The sequence below is a fragment of the Gavia stellata genome, chromosome 1 (assembly GCF_030936135.1).
Source record: "Gavia stellata isolate bGavSte3 chromosome 1, bGavSte3.hap2, whole genome shotgun sequence".
NCBI lineage: Eukaryota > Metazoa > Chordata > Aves > Gaviiformes > Gaviidae > Gavia > Gavia stellata.
In genome coordinates, this window is record NC_082594.1 from 42,110,556 (window position 1) to 42,127,490 (window position 16,935).

Genomic DNA, 16,935 nt, shown 5'->3' on the forward strand with positions numbered 1-16,935 from the left:
TACATTAATAAATGCATAAAATAATAACACCAAAGTAAAATAAATCAAATTACTTGAAACACAATATTTTGATAATCTGTAGTGAATGTATTGGGACTCTTCCTTTGAGTGCTGATTTCAAAAGTTTATATTTATTTTTAAATTCAGAATTACCCCTTTTATCTTCAGTGAAATATTAGAATATGCTAAGAAAGAAAGAAACAAACAAATAGGCTTCTAAACAGTTCTAAATACTAGTTTTCCAGTAGCATTCTACTGTTTCTTTATCAAACAGTTCAGATCACTTAATTTAAAAGCATTTAAATAGAATTCTTTTTGTCTTCTGTTGAAATTAACACCATAAATTAAACAATAAATGTGAAAATTTGTGACTTATTCTCAAGAATGAAGCAGTGTTTGCGACACTAAGCATTAAACATTATTTAGGACACTAAATAAAAGGTAGATACATATTTCAGTGGTGGTTGTAATTTTGCACATTTATCATGTATCCCTTCCACATGTTCACAGCAAGCAAGACCAAGACAGTATTTGTAGCTGCATGTCCTCATCCTGATTTGAAATTTATTAAACATATATTAATTAATACATTCAGAAAAGTCCTAACTGCTTTTCCAGTAAGCCAGGGTGTATACAAATAGTAAACATGGAGATTTCATTTCATAAATAAGTTCCCACAATTCTTACTTTGCCAAAAAAGGGCTTTAAATTAAAGAATTTTCTATCATAAGTAAATTAAAAATAAAAGGTGTCATGAGATCAATCCTTTCAGCTCCTGAATGCTGATGAAAAGAAATGAAATAAGCTAAAGTGTAAGAGTTCTGGTTTGCAAGGTGAAATCCAGCTTCATTATAATCAATGAAAAGCTTTGTTATTGATTTCCATACAGCCCAGATTTCTCCTGACACCATTTGCTAAGTACCTGTGCTAATAGGCTCTTACATAGCAGGGAATTGTGTACTGTCATCAACAGAGTAAGCAAAGCTGCACTCTTGTCACTGAAGAGAGCATAGGTGAGTGGGTAGTAGCCTGAAGTACAGTTAAAGCAGCACGAGACCCAGACACAGATACTTGATGTGCACCTTCTGAGTACACTAAGATGCAGCAAAATAATGTTGAGATTTTAATTTTCTTCCACTGACGATCACTATTCAACAATGTTTTCTGTGTGCTTTCAAAGTCATGAGCAGGAGCAATCATGAGTTATTACCACAGTGACAGGCATGTTCGCAAGGAAACTTAGCCTCTCTGAAACAGCTGCTGAAAGCTGCAATACCTTGTACCAGCCTCAGCTGTTGAAACACTAAGCTTCACTGTTCATGCACATTTTTTGCATCATGCACTATAAAGCAGTATCTTTAACAGCCTTACTTGTGGGTTTGTTGCTATTCCCTTGCAACCCTGGGCAGAGCACTTTAAAATCTTTTATTTTCTTAGCTTGCATCACACATGAATGTAAGCAGAAGCTTCCAGCTTCAGTTGTGCATAGCCTACACTCAAATTACTACAGCTATGCTCTGTTTTGTTTAAAGCAGCTTCTGTTCTCCTCTTTGGGAGATAAAAGGTTTTCTATAATGGGATAAGGGAGAAGACATTGTTAATTACTCATTTTCATTTTCAATAAACTTTGGTTCACCCAGAGCAAGGCCAACTCTTGTTTATGAAAGAAATAGATATTTATTTTTAGCTTCAGTTAACTGTAGCATAGACACCTTTTAAAAGTCCTATTTCAGGTATGAACAAACCTCTTAGACTGTCCTACAGAGAGGAGGAAAACTTCAGTTACAAATAAAACTTCAAGTATTTCACCAAAACCTCCAGACTCAAAGTTTATTTCCAAACTTTGGAAAGCATCTTGGCAAATGTTTAACTTTAGTGGAAGTCTTTGGGTATTCTCAAAATGCTGGCAGGTTTCCATTCCTAATTTCATCTTTTTGATGATATAGGAATCACTGTGTTATGACTCTTTTTTCTCTGCTTTGTTTTTCACTATATTATGCTGACTGAATTCATGTGGAGGTACTGGTGTGATGTGAGGCATGCCCTAAAGCTCTTCCCTGTCTAGCTGGACCTGATCAAGGCTACTTTGTTCCCTCTATGTGCCTCCGGTGTAATCTACAGAACGAGAAAGAGGAGAAAGAAGAACAGAGGAATTCGTAAAATGTTGACTTCCCCTGGGTATGTGCAAGGAGGCATTGGTTCAGAGGGGTTCTCCCAAGTCCCTCACTTAAGACGGCCATTGACACTGTTTCAGTAAACTAATAAACTTGATATGCTGATAGAGAGCTTTATCAGGGAATGAGAATTCTGTGCCATATATTAAAAATGTGTAAAAACCTTGATTGAAACATCATTTAAATATTATTTTTCTGACTAGCTACTCAGGTAGTTGAACTGAAATGATTAAGTAACTGAAATAACTGATTTAACTCAAAAACTTCAGAAATCTGTGTCCAACCTGGATCTTTGATGCAAGCATTGTCTGGTTATCAAATTAAACCATCATTGCTGCATGGCTCGTTCATTCCTTAGTATTTCAAGGAGACACTTACAAAATGCAATGATAGTTTTTCTGTTTAGTCAAATGCAGTGATGTACAATCTGTAGGTTGGTGATGGCAGGTCCTAAAATTTGCTAAGTACAAGCAAGTGTATTAACAGTTACATTCCAGCCACAGTGATATTTTCCCAATGATTCAAAACAACTTTAGGAACAGTAAACATAAAAGAACTATATTTTTTTCAGTCCAGGTGGTTACCTTTACAGGAAATATCCTGAAACATGATACAAAACTATTAGTATTTAAACATTTTAAAACGTTAGGGAGAAGAATGTCTAAGGCAACAGAGAGCTCCATGAACTCCAAGGTACATGAGATAATTTTTTTTTCTTTCAATAGAGGTTTGGAGTAACTATTTTCTTTTGATAGAGGTTTGGAGTAACTATTTACAAGTCATCCAATTTCTAGCTGCTTCTTTTATACTAAAACCAAAATTATTTTGGGGGGTAAAAGCCTTACAAATATATATATTTTTAATTTCAAATAAGTTCTGTTAGAATTCAAAGATATGTGGAAAGAAAAGTATTATTTTCAAATAAATATCTAATTTATTGAATAATAATCAGCTTTATAGCACTTGTACAGATTTTAAACAATTTAGGATGTTGAAGGGCATCAAAGTTATTTCAGAGTATCACTTCAGAAAATGACATTCTGAACTCAATAATTGCCAGCTAATGTACGTTAATAAGAACCTTTAAAAGCTGTACTTTTCCCCTACCTCTTTACGTAGTAGCTGGGGAAAAAAAATGCAGTCTGGAGGTTATGAAACTGACTTCTGTCAATAAGGTGGTCATTTTTGTCTCTTCAGAGCTTTCTAATGCTGAAAAAGTATAAAAGAAAGACAAAAATCTGAAGCTGATACGGGCAAAATTCCAGAGTGTTCATGAAAACAGTGTCCTAATCAATCTGCAAGTGAAATATCAGGCAATTAACACTGAAAGCCTCTTTAGTTAGGGTGAACCATGTAAAAGGAAATGTTGGATAGTTCTATTTACACAATCATTATATTTACCCTTTTGCTAGCTCTATAATTCAAAGTTTCTACACATAAGTACTAATTTTGTCTCATTTTCCATAAAGATTAAATTGTTCTGCTAGTTAATTCTCTGACAATATGAGGAGGGTTTGTTAGTTAATAACAGTCTAGATGCAGGACTAATGATAAGAAATCATTATATGCAATAAGGAACATACACAAAACTTACGTAAATAGCTAATACCTAGGGTGTCCTAATGAGAAAAAATCATTGGAAAACTTTTTTTATTGCATAATCACACCCCAAGTATTTGCTAATGGAAATCTTAGAGTTCCATAACCTATTTTCTTAGGAGAATAAAATGCTAACCAGTAGTTGTTTGTTAGAAAATGAAAAATCTGTACACATTTTATTCAATATATATTTAATAATGTTTTTGTTTTGTAAAATATATCCATACATAATATACAGATTCTTTATAAAAACACACTTTCTCCAAAGGCTGTGACACTTTACATGGTATGACTTTGCCAGTGTATGGCTCTTCAGAGCTGATCAACAACTGACATGGAAAAGTCTGCTGGAGTTATCTAATTTTTAACCATTCTACCCTTCCTCACATGAAGGTGAGCAAATATTGACTGACCATTTTCATAATCTGTGGTATACTTGCTACCTGAGGGGAATATGCATAACATCTTGTACATATGAAGGTAGTGAGAGACATACAGTTTTAGCTTTAGTTTGTATGCCTATGTTTTAAAATTCTATAGAAAAGCATACAAGGGATTGAAAAAGAGTGTTTGGAAGGCAGATAAATAAGTATAGTGTTTCACTATGTAATGCTGCATGCTAACTGCAGCTGTCATTTTGGTGCAAGCGGTGAACAGGCTTGTGGCAAACCAACACAGAGTTTGGACTTTGCAGATAGGGACAAGGACTTTTCCTCTGCTGAAAAGCTATATTATCCACCATAAAGAAAAGAGTGCTAGCATGAGATATTCTCATTAGCCTGCTCTGCTTAGCAGGTGTGCTGCTGCCAGCTGTGTCAGCTGCAGCTTAGTGGTGGCCCTCAGAGTCAAGCCAAGGTACAGTCAAGGTACAGCACAGCGGCAATCGGCTCTTTCGTGATAGGAACACAGTCTTTCAAATAACCAACCATAAAGTTTACTGTATGTAAACATTTTGAATGTTTTTACTGCTATGCAGCACCCAAAAATAACAAGAAAGTAGCTGGACACAGGGATTCAATAGGAAGTTGTAAATAGCCTTGAAATACCAGAAAAGTTATGCTGGATAATTATTAGCAAAAGACAGCATATAGTATCACTAGCTGTCAAAGATGTAGAAATTGTACTTCAGAATTTTTTGTAATGCCAAAAAAGTGTAGCTGAAGAAATGAAACTGCAGATGATCTAAAATCACATTTGCAAGAAATGGAAAGTGAATCTTCTTAGTAGCTTATTTCTATATATTTTGTTTCATCAGTCACTTTACATTATTCCTCATGTCAAGGTGTTAGTGTCAAAAATTGCCTTTTACTCATGCATCCTTTTAGTAGGTAAGAAAGCTGATTAACTTATTTAGGAGGTAATTACCTAGACAAGAATTGAGAGTTAGACTGTCCCTGGATCTTTCACATATGCTCAAAGGGAAAGAAAAAAAATTAACAGCTGCTGTAGTTCTGTTGCTTCTGAGCAATGGTTCAGTTCAGGATAAGACTCTTATGCCTTCATGAGAAAAATGTTTTATCAAATTATGTTATTGCCAAAAAAGGTGGTTTCCTGCACTTCATTTACCTTGAAATAAATCAATAAATGAGAACTGATATATGTGTTCCAACTGTAGTTTGTGTAGGTAAACTCTGAGCCATTTGCCTCTTTAAAGGCAAATTTGCTTGATTCTTCTGTTAAAATCAAACATTTCTTCTACAAACAATGTGCAATCTGAATATCAACATGCATCTTCCATGACCATATTCTTAAAACAACAGATATAAGAGTTCTGCAGGTAGAAGCAGTGCCTAAAGCTGTGCTTTTTTGCACAAGGAATTCAAGATTCACTGGGCAAGAAAGAGACGGGCAAGTATAAGATTGTTTCCATCTGTTATGTGTTAAAATACAGAAACAGCTCTGTGAGTGGGAAATAGAACTCTTTACTCCTAGGTGAATCCCTATACAGTTTTCTCAGGTATGTTTTATGTTTCCTCAAACATAAAACACCATTATGTTATCAACATGTGGTTGATAACACATCAGTTTTTCAGCTGTTGCTGAGCAGTACTTGCACAGCATCAAGGCCTTCTCCATTTCTCACTCTTCCCCCACAGCATGTAGAATAGGGATGGGCAAGAGTCTGGGAGGTGACACAACTGTGACAGCTGACCTGAACTGACCAAAGGGGTATTCCATACCATATGATGTCATGCTCAGCAATAAAACTGGGGCATAGTCTTTGCAAAGTAGCCATTAGTTGGAGACTGGCTGGGCATTGGCCCACTCCTCTCCCTTCCTTCTCTCCTCTCTTCTCCTCTCTTCTCCTCTCCTCTCTTCTCCTCTTCTTTCCTCTTCTTTCCTTTTTTTTTTTCCTTTTCCCCCTCCTTTTTCCTTCCCCCTCACCCCCTTCACTTACTAAAGTGGCTTTATTCTGGACCCGTGAGTTTTTCTCACTTCTGTCATACCGGTTCTCTCCCCTATCCTGCTGAGGGGGGATTGAGTGAATGACTGTGTGGGGGCTTAGTTGCTGGCCAGGGTCAACCCACCACATTTCCTTACTGGTTTAGATTACATTGCCAAGCACAGTATAAACAGGAAATGTGAGGTAATAAGTCTTAGTGGGCCATATCCCAAGGAATTGGATACTGACATATCTAAGGCTTATGTTTCTGAATCAGCTGAAGTTCTGCATTTTCTGTGAGATAAGAAACTCAGATAGAAACTGAGATACAGAAGATGCTGGAAGGTTGCAGGTTGTGAAGTTCAGCTATTTGGGATTTCTGAGCAGATAGGGGTTTTGAGAACTGGTGCACTGATGACTAGATTAAATCAGTGCTCTCAGTGTCTAAATCCAGAGGGTACAAGGTACTCCTTGCACAATGGCTCCAAAGAGAGACAACCAGAGATGGAAGTTACATTGATTTCCTTAGGCAAGATTGTAGCTCCTATGGAACTTACTAGGACTTGTCTTGTTTACTTTGTCTCTGCTGATTCTCTATTGAATATTCAGAGTAAAGAATCAAACTGACTTCAATGAGACTTGGATTAGGTCCTGAAAGACTGAATAAGAAAGTTCCTTTTACTGAAATTACACAATGAATCCTTCCTCCTGAATTCATTAGTTATTCTTTACACCACACCTGCTTCTCTAACAAAGATTGTCCTTGGTACATGGTTAAAACAAAGAGAAAACAACAAACAAACAACATCTTCATTCTTGGCATTGAAAGATGCTATTTTGTAAAGGTAAAAATAGCACAGAAGAGGACAGCACAGCCTTTCTTACTGCTTACATTTATGTTTTCAGAAATACATAAATAAAATGTTCAGTTTACTGGAATATTTTTTAATGCAATGTAACCCACATTTATACGAAATGTAATATTTATTCAGACATACTGTTGCCAAATTTAGTATAGGGAATAGAAACTAAACACTGGGGTTTTTTTCTCCCTTTAAATCTTATTGCCAGAATTGTGTGGATATAGCTTTATGTTATCAGCTGTCTTTGCTAACATCATCAGCGGAGCATAGTGAACAATCAACCAATTAAAACAATGCTTGTTCAACCTTCATCATGGTCTCTTCTCTTCTCTTGCAGTGAGATAGTCACCTGTACATAATTCTCCCATGATGGAATGAAGGCTGCAATGGATAGTTGTGTTGCAATCTGTCTCACACATTGGTTTCTCCAGCAGAAACTGGTGTAAATATAAGTGGTTAATTTAATTTTGAGGTCAGGCTCAATTATCAGAACACAAGTTTTGGATGTGAAACATCTATGTGCCGCTACGCTTTTTTATGTAATTACGGGTATGCTGAGCAGGCCAAATCCCAAGAAACACTCAGGTACATAAGTCCCATTAAAATCAGTAGAAATCATGTGCCTAGATGTTAGCAATGATCTAGGTCTCAGTCTCCTTAGCTTAGATATTGCTTACGCGCAGTAAGTCAGTTTTCCGTTTGAGATAGAATGGCTGAGAGAAGATTTCTTTACCCCACAGAGACACTGCTAAGTACCTGCACTTGTTAATAGTTTCTGTTTGACTTGTTCATTCTTCAGTAGGTAAACCACAGACACCATACTAAAGTCACGGCTTTACCAAGAAATATATTAAATAATTAAGACCCTTCACAGAAAATGTACAATGCTTATTAACACGGCACTAACAATTATGCATTTTTAGCAGAACAAAAACCAGTATGAGGCATAATCTGTGATAAAGCACAAGAAATTTGTTTTTCATCATCTTGTCAAGATTGACAGTTAAACTTTTTAAGATAAAAGTCTAAACATTGTTGAGGAATTCCTTATTTCTTTGGGCCTCTTAGGACCCTGTTAAACTAGTTATCAATCAGAATGGTATCAATTATGGATAATGTCTGTCTGAGAACAATCTAGGTCTTGTAAGACAAGTTGAACTTATCCCTGGTATGCACTCTCTTCATCACTACCTGGAGCTGCTTAAGCCTTTTTACCCTTGGAGATATCTAAATTCACTTTTCCAAATTAAAAGGTACAAAAGTTCATGAAAACATTGGATCTTTTTGCCTTCATTATAAATACCACAGAGACTTCTGGAAACCTCTGCCAAAGATGTGAAGTATTCCTTATTTCATTAGAAAGTTATCTTTATTACTAGACATTAAAACTATAGCATAATGCTCATATACGTTTTTTGGGTGTAGTCAACCCAAAGAATATCACACATTGTGAAAGGCTCAGAGTGCATTCAAGTTCAGTGGGAGCCATACGTAGTGATCAATACTTACTGAACTCTCAGAGTTCTTAACAAAATTTTGCTGCATGCATAGTTGTTTAGGCTGTGCTCATTCCTTCCCCAATCCAAAGGTTTACAACCTTTTCTAGCTCTAACCGTGATGGCAAAAAAGGCCACTCCTTATCCCTAGTTGGAAGTTACTGTCACCTCCCCAGATCTTCATTTTTTTGGTCTCTGTTTAGTACATTTCAGCCAACAAAAAATTATCCTAGGCAATTTAAAACATCAGAACCTGTTTTATCTGCTGACTAATTAAGAAAATTAATAAAACTTAGTAGGTGCAGAGACCAAACTCCTTTCAGCTGAATGTACATATCAGTGGCTATGATTTGTTTCTGCATTTTGTCTTCCGAATTCTGTATTAGTTCTGAACAGTGGTCTATACCAGGTTCTGGATTCAAACCAGAAGCAGGCTGAAATGTCTATTTTAATCCTGAAGTAGGGTGTCTGACAACTGGAGAGGTTTGCATGATCAGATATACACTCTGATATTTAGTTTTTCTTATTCTCTGGCTCCACCAGACTCATGAAAGATACAATTTGGATTGCCTTTATAACTGTAATACTTCCTCAGAGACATGTCCGTTCTGCAAGGAACATGATTCTGGAATATGTGTGTTTAAAATATAAGCTTTACAGTACCAAATATGAAAATCAATCATTTGTTTTATCTGGCTAGATGCATTTTTAGCCCAATAACATCCTTTTTTTCCTAGTTTATAAAAGCTTTTCTTATTTTTATCTTCAGCATCCATCTTTCTCATCTATACATTTAGTGGTAATAAGCACACTATTGGAAGTCTGGAATTTTACATTTCACCTTTCATTACTTGTAGTTTAGTGTTAATTCTGCTTCTGCTATAACAGTAGTCTGTGTACCTTTGTCTCATTTTAAATAAGTAAATGTTATGGTTGCTTTAGTGTGAAAGTTTACCTATATTCAATTTTCCACTGCTTCAGAAAACAATTCATCCGTGCTAGAGGTGCTGCAGTTGTCCTTTTATCTTCACAGTGCGTACTGTAGCTGTTTGCAAATGGATCCAATTGACGTGGTTTTTTTCATTTTTTTAATGCACGTTGTCTTAACTTGTACTCATTTTGATAAAATTGGTGTACTGTTGGTGTTCCTGAGCTCTGAACTGTGCATTCATTTGATTTGTGCCTTTTCTTGGATTAAACTAGAATTTTCAGTCTTGTGAGAGTATTTCTGTACTTTGCATACATTGAGTTATTGATTATCATTTAATTTACTTGATGAATTTCTGGCTACTTTGTTAAGGGTTAATTTTAATTCAGGAATCTCTCAGACCCTTTTCTAGTACTTGGTCAATTCTTATCACTTATCAGAAATAAATGACTTCTACCATCTCTTAAGAGTTATGACATTCAAAAATTTTGTTACACTTTTTTTTTTTTTTCATTTCACTGTTTGAAACCCTGTCTCCCACAGGCTTAATTATATGCAGAATGCCAGAGTTCTAAAATTTCTTGCTTATTAAAGTAGACCTTGTCTGATTTAACAGGAAAAAAATGCAACAAACACAATGGGACCCGTAGTCATATGACATAAGGCTGCTTTATTTGTGTTCTTCTGCACTGGTGCTTGTTGCTCAGGGACCCTGTGCAAGCCCTGATTCACCTGGGTATCTTCTGCATTTTCAGGGATTTTTCAGCACAGATACAGTTTTTAGCCACTCATTTCCCTACTTCAGGTTACTTTGAAGTTGGTAATTTTTTGGGAACTTTCATCTCTTCAATTTGTACCCACCCCCCCAGCCAAAAATATTTAAAGGAATAGTTTCCAATGCTACAAAAGTGATAAGTAGCTCTTAGAATTGATAATCTAGGTTTATACAAGATAGATAGACAATTATGGGAAAAAACCTCCAAGTTTAGCACATTTACTGAAACACAGGCTTCTTTTCTTATTCAGGATAAGGGTAGTTATATGCAATGCTGAATGTATGTATGTTTCACCAAAAGTAGCACTGAACTACATATTCCTTCTTAATTAAGTGCAAAGTAACAGCACTAAAACTCTTCAAATATTATGGTATCTAAGTAGTTGGTAGCACAAGCAGGAAACTGGATCAAAGCCTTCCATACTAGTCAATTCGTACTCGTACACACAGATAAGTGCACATAACTATGTCTGCAGTCATCACTCCTAGCTCCTGGGGCCCCATAATAATAAATGTAAAAGCCAGTAAGTCAGCTATTCATAGAATACCCTATATTTAAATGCTAGCAATAGAATAGTTTTTCCTCTTTCCTGCCTCTTATGCTCATGTCATTTGCATAATGAGTCACTTTTCAGGCCAAGTTGTAAAACAATTCTTGCCTCCAGCTGTCACAGGAAAGGTAAAGTCCATCCTTTGATGGATTCTTATTCCTTATTAAATATTTAATAAGCTCTGAGACAAGTTCAAGGCTATATTTCACTCTTCCCAAGCAATTTTGGTGCTGTTTGTCAAGGAAATAATATAAGCTGAATGAAGGGCACATAGCACTAGTTAGCAGTTTGCATACTTGTCAGTAATAATAACTTACAGATGTATAATCAGGGGTTTTTTTTCCATTTTAGCTTACACCAAGTTGCATTTTTAAGTATTACCCTGCGGGGAAAAAAAAAAAAAAGTGCTGAAAGCAGATGCAGGAAACAAAAACCCAATAATATGCAACCACTGTGCTGAGAATTTGTATTTAAAAGGACATTTTTCCCTTTTTTCCCTGTGATTGGCACAATTTCTAGCATATTAAGAGCAGCAAATAAGGTCACTAGGCTCAACAAGCAACCTCCTGTTGTTTCCCTTATCTTTAGTTACTTGCTTTTCCTCTCTTTTATGTCATCTCTTTGTTTAATAAGCATTGACTTTCTTATTTCAGAGGCTCTATAATATTCTGAACCAAGGATTGTAATCTTGAAGATTTTCTTTATCACCATGGCAAAGTCATTAAAAAAAAATTCTCTGAAAGTGCATCCATTTTTGAAAGCATAGTGTAGAGCTATTGAAATAGTGTTGCTGGTGATTTGGAAAATATGAAGGATTATTTTGTTTTATCTTGAAACTTCATAAATTAACTTCTCTTTACACAACAGTTACCACTTTACAGTGCCACTCTGGTGCTCAATATCGCTGTCTAACCACAGCAGATAATGTGACCAGCTTCATTAATTCAGTGGGAAAGATCATAGTTAGCCAATAATTACTTTTGCCTCATGAAGAATAGTCATGATTGATAAAAGGACATTAGTATAAAGATGGTATAAAACAAAAGTATTTAATAAAACCATATTTGTTGTTCACCTGCTGAATTTGAGGTTTTCTAAATAAAATTTATATTTTAAAATTCACACCTATTTAAATATTGGCAATTAAACTGACATTAAAGCTAACTAAGAAAGAAGAAGCATAACAAGGGTGATAGATCTTAGAAACTTTAAGTTAATACATTTATCATAGGATATTTACACTTGTGAGAAACTAAAATATCGCTAAAATGTGATTGTTATCAGGAAATAGAATATAGCATTAAGTTTTGAGAGGTTTATTTGACAATTATATAGGATAACATTAACATAAGTTCTTTTAATTCTCTATTAACAAATTAAAATTTGCAGTTAAAAAATATTGAGCTACCAGAGTCAGCTAGATGAAAAAAATGTTGAAATTGGAAGTGCCAATATTTTATTTAATCACTGTCAAAACAATTCAATATTTCTCTTTTAGGCAAAGTACTGTTGCATGTAACCAGAATTAAGTCTTTTGTTCTTTTTCAGACTTATTAAATACATACTTAAAAAATATTCAGGGGGATATTTTCTCTTTCAAATATTTGTTATCATTATTATTTTTTAAAAGGAAAAGCATTCCAGTCTTGTGCTTCTCTTCTCAATGCTATTACTTCTGTCATTTAGCTCTCAGCTTCACTAAACTGAGACAAGTTTTGAAAATGATGTCTGTTCTCTGCAGGTACACTTGGTACTCAGTGAGTCTGCCACCCCATTATATATCTGTAATTAGGCTGAGTATGAAAAAGAAAATAACTTTGCCTCTACATTTTCCCCCACCATCCATGACTCTCTGTGGGTTAGCATGTAGGAGACCCTTTGCTGAAACATTCTTCAAGGAACACCAATTGTCCTGTGCTATCCATTCTTAGCCTCAAGATCTTATAATTTGGGTAAAGTGAAATGGCAAAGCATGAAAAAGGAAGATTAATTTTAATGTACTATTAATTACCTATCTGACCACTGGTTTGTCAGCACAAAATAGCTTTTTTACACCATGATCACAGTGGCATAACTGCACCTCCTGAAGTCAATGGACAAAACTGTTTCTTTGAAGCTTTCCACATATCTTCAATTTCAAGCATGAGTTCTAGGAATATATTAATGAAACTATAGAAGTATATGGTTGTAACAAGGCATACCTGGTTTGTTCATGTACTGCTTCTTCAAAAGGCATGGGGAAAAGTCCACAGAAAGTAACAGCCCTGCACTCTGGGTCAGACGGAGACATCTGGAGAGCGTGGTGCTTTCTGCCTGTTCCCTCTCGACCTAAGCCCACCAGGGTGAGGCACCTGCAGCTCAGGACAGGGTGACAAAGACCAAAAAGGAGATCAAGTGATGGTTCTCGAGGTAAGAATCTGCAGTTCTCCTTGATAATAGCTACCTCAGAAAAGCAGGGAACAGATGCATAACTGCTGCTCAAAATGAGGGAAAGACTTTTCCTAGGGATTCAGGAGAGATGATGCAGAGCTTGCAGTAACTCGGGGAGACCCTGAATGGTTTCTAGACTGAACGCAAGACTGAAGGACAGGTGCCATAGTGCAGAGGCTTAGATTGCTGGACAAATTTCTGAAAAATTCTTGTGCTCTGGTTTGAAGTTTTAGTTGCCCCTCACTTATTACTGATTCTGTTGGGATGAAAATGCATTCTGCTCTTTGTATGTGTCTATACTTCAGAACCCTTTTTTCCTGTCCCTGAATAAATGTTAATCTTAACATATTAGTGCTTATCGGATTAACTTTGGTAAATATAGGGGGAAAGGAAGCCAATGAAAATCCAAACAAAGGCTGCAAGACAGTTTTCTCATATAAATGCTGTGCAGGATCAAAAAAAAATTTTATCACCTGATAATTTTAATTTTTTGATTGTAGTATTATCCCTTTTTATGTGAAACACTAAAAGGTTTGAGATGTTGTAGGTTATAGTTAGGAGGAGAACATGTTGAGAAGATCCAATGCCTTCTTCAGGTAATGTCTGTATTTCCAAAAACGCATACAGAATGTTGACTTGCTAAATAGTATCAGAAACGAAATGACAACAGACAATTTCCTGGCTTACTGAAACATGTTTCCTTCACTCATTATGCCCCAAAATCTTTGTAGTCCTTTCTCAGAATTGCATTTAATCTGATGGTTACATTTTTTCTTTCCTTCTCTTCCCTCCATTTTTGTCTGTTTTCTGCTTTGTATCCTTCTCAATACTTTCTGACCTCTGCAATTTTAACATTATCTCCCAGAGGTCTTCTGTCCAGAAAGCTCAAGTGGCTAAGTGACTACAATTATTTTGTTTCAATTTGGAGGCTTCCCTAATAAGTTTAATAATTTCTGCTATTTTTGATAAAAGATGCAATTTATCCTACTGAGTTGGAGAGGTTTAATCAAACCTTTAGCAATGTTCTCCCAGTATTTTTTCTGAAGAAGATCCATCTCCAATTACTATATGTGTAAAAATACAACACTATCCTGTGGCCTGTGCTATTAAGCATTCTGCAGTTTCATCTCTTTTTTTAAAAGCAGAATGGGCAATGTCAGCCATGAGATGAATGTTTAAAATGCCTCAGGCTTCTGTGCGATAACATAAGCGTAGACTCTGGGCCTAAGTGAGCTAATTCTCATTTTCTGTATATTGCTATTCTTTTAGTTATAAGAGCATTGAGGACATTGATCACGTGGAAACTCTGAGGTAAAGGCATCTGCTCTGTGATTAAAAGAAATCCAAAAGAATATACTCTAAAACAATTTCTAAGAAAACCTACCTAAAGTAATTAACCTCAGTAGAATTGGGAATACTTCTCCAAGAGAAATTGTAATAAATCCCTTGCATGAAGTGCAAATATCGTAAGGCAGAGAGAAATTTACCTAGAGGCATTTGAGAAACGCAGTGGGACAGTGCAGTTTTGGATGATAATTAATTCAAAGGAACACATACAATAATAATAAAGAAAAAGTAAACTAAATTCTTCACTATGATCTGTTTTCACAGGCAAGGACTGATGAGCAACCAGCAATATTGAAAATCAATAGACTAAAAAGCAGTGAAAAGAATAATTTTCACCGTGTACAGAGGAAATATTAGTTGGTGAATAAAACTCACTATGAGATGATGTCATTTGGATTAAGACAAGGACTCTATGAATAATCATGCTTAATAGGTAGGACTAAAAAATAAAATGTGTAAATATTGACACTTTAGTGAATGAACAAAATAGTAAGCATCTGGAGATAAGGAGAACCATTTATGGTGTTCAGGAAGAGTAACTGAATGTGCTCTGACAAGAAAAACTCAGAAGAGAAAAGGAATACTTAAGTGTGCCAAATTTGGACTATTCAAACAGAAATAAGAGCTCTGCTGTTCAGATCTTTGAACACAAAGATTGATTGTTTCACAGTTTGGTCTCTCTTTTCTAGTCCAAATTCTGGTCCATGAAGTATCTGAGAATTTTGAACATTCAGCAACATCAGCCATATATCTATCACATGGTCACAGTTCAGTTTTACTTCGCACAAGCTCATTATACAAATGGCCTGTGCACACAATAAAGGTAAAACTTCACAAATATGTTGGATTACTATGCCTATACAGTAAAGATGTTCTGCACGAATAATGAATGTGTGCACTGGGTGCAGGTGCCCAGGCGCTGGCAGGGGGTGCTGCAGGGGCGGCCTCTGTGAGGAGAGGCCGGGGCTGCCCTGTGTTGGACACAGCCGGTTCCAATGAACCCACCACAGGGCACGACTGAGCCCCTTGGCTGAGGTGCCGCTGCCTCCGGGAATATGTGCTAAGAAAGGGCAAAATGTCACACGGGCACTAAGACACAAGGAAAATAAGTGTGAGAAACAGCCCTGCAGACACCAAAGTGAGAGAAGAAGGAGGGGGAGGTGTTCCAGGTGCTGGAGCAGACATTCCCCTGCAGCCCGTGGTGAAGACCATGGTGAGGCAGGCTGTCCCCCGGCAGCCCATGGAGGTCCTCGGTGGAGCAGATATCCACCTGCAGCCTGTGGAGGACCCAACGCTGGAGCAGGTGGATGTGCCCTTGAAGGAAGTTACAGCCCGTGGAGAGTCCACACAGGAGCAGGCTCCTGGCAGGAGCTGCAGCCCATGGTGAGGAGCCCACTCTGGAGCAGGTTTTCTGGCAGGAAATCTTGGCCCTTGGGGAACCCATGCTGCAGCAGTCTGTTCCTGAAGGACTGCACCCTGTGGAAAGGACTCATGCTGGAGCAGTTCTTGAAGAACTGCAGCCTGTGGAAAGGACCCACAGTGGAGAATTTTGTCAAGGACTGTATCCTGTGGGAGGGACCCCATGCTGGAGCAGGGGAACAACATGAAGAAGGAGTGGCAGAGACAAAGGGTCATAAACTGACCACAACCCCCATTTCCCATCCCCCGGCACCATTCCAGGTGGGAGTAGAGGAGTTGGGAAGCAAGAAGTGAAGTTGAGCCTGGGAAGAAATGGGGCTGGGGGACAGATGTTGTTTTACTTTTTTTTGTCTTTGCTTCTTACCACTTGACTCTATTTTAGTTGTCAGTACATTAAATTAAGCTTCCCTAAATCAAGTCTGTTTTGCCCGTGATGGTAATCGGTAAGTGATCTCCCTGTCTTTAACTTGACCCACAGGTTTCCTCATCTATCTTTCCCCGCCGTGTTCTGTTAAGGAGGTGGGAGTGAGAGAGCAGCTGGGTGGGCATCTGGCAACCAGCCAAGGCCTACCCACCACAACATGTATATTGTTTTCAGGGCACATAAGGTTTGCTGTGAATGAACAGGCTATCTGTAGGCAGCAGATTGCACACCATCTTGACTGGGCAAGAGACGCTGTGCATGAGCTACATAGCATTCATGGACATATTTTTGTCTGACAAATTGGCAGGCACCTACAAAGATTTGTAGTCAGTCTTTATTCCTCTGTTTATTATTTAGTTGGGCTGGAAAATTTAAATAAAGTTAACATGCTTTCTTAAAAAAATAAATTTTATATATATATATATATATATATATATATAAAGCTCTCTGAAGGTACTAAACCCAATTTGAATTAGTTAATTCCAGGAGAGTAATGGAGGAAAGTCTTGCTATGGGAAGGAAAAAGTTTTCAAGAGTCATGTGGGA